This window comes from Cynara cardunculus (genome assembly GCF_001531365.2).
Source record: "Cynara cardunculus var. scolymus isolate 2C chromosome LG 16, CcrdV1, whole genome shotgun sequence".
NCBI lineage: Eukaryota > Viridiplantae > Streptophyta > Magnoliopsida > Asterales > Asteraceae > Cynara > Cynara cardunculus.
In genome coordinates this window covers 7,338,777-7,340,069 of record NC_037543.1, presented here as the reverse complement: position 1 = coordinate 7,340,069, position 1,293 = coordinate 7,338,777, and positions in this window count along the sequence as shown.

The following is a 1,293-nucleotide window of genomic DNA, read 5'->3' as shown; positions in this document are numbered from 1 at the left end:
ACACCCGTCCATAATTCTAGACTTAGGACTGCTAGATTAGTAGGTTGTTAGCCATCACCTCTTGTTGTATAAACGCTTAACTCTCACCCTTGTCGAGGATTTTAACCGTTTAATTTTTGGAATTTTTTTTTATTTTTTTTAAATTTTTGGGCGTTACATGATGGATAAGGACAAGCAATGGAGCGAAGCAAAACTGAAAAGGAGACCCAGTCCATGCCCAATTATCAGCATCAGCATCAGCGGACATTCTAAAGACGGTGGAACGCTGGTCTCAATGCTCGTCACCAAGGACAATCTTGATGTCGTTACCAAGTACCCTTCTTACCTTGGCCGCTATGGATACAGCAAATGGATGGAGATCAGACAAGCCATTCAGCAATCCAATTCGAGATACAAGACACCTATCAAGGACACCATCAACGAGCTCATCAAAAGGCTGTCCAGGTATGTCAAGGTCCCTGACCGACCAATTCTGAAGAAAGGTGGGAAGAAGAAACTCAAGCTCTCTGATCCTAATGATGGACCATTCCTAAGGAACGAACATGAAACAAGGTTCTCCTTAGATGAAGTCCTAAAGGCTCATAAGAGTACAGACACTTTTATGCTGAATCTTGACTTGCCAGACAAGAGTCTCTATACACCTAACTCTGTGCATTTTAAACCTGAGTTAGGAGTTACATTTCTTGACTATGAAGGTGAAGTCAGATTTCAGAGAATGTCAGAGCTACATCTATGTCCAATAGATCACTTGGTTTATCTTTTGCTCTGGATAGATGATAGCATGCCTGGAAAAGTCGTAGATCTAAAGATACGAAGGGAATTCCTACATCGAAGAAAACTTGGGGAAAATGTACCTGGGTACATAAATCTAAGATCTCTAGATTAGTTTCTCTTTGTAACAACAATCCACTTTTCCTTGTAACTTCATGTACTATATCTACTTTCAGTGATTATACTTATATTYTRTAAGTTCTGGACATGTACTGTAATACTTGTAATATTTCCTATGATTAATAAAATGAGTATTCCATGTAGTTCACTAAAAAAGATCCCTGAAAAAGTAATTGGGACACAAGTCTATGAGTTCCAGTGTTACTTTTCACATTCGCTGACAATCTATAAGTCAGTGAATAAGCTTTCAGTTTCAGTTTCCGTACTTGTAATTTTCTTAGATATAACTTAAGAAAAATTCCCAAGATGAGACTGACAAAACTGAAAAAGATCCCAAAATAGTAAAAAGGGACATGCACTTTGTATGTAACTTTTCCTTACTATTATTTGATAAGATAACAT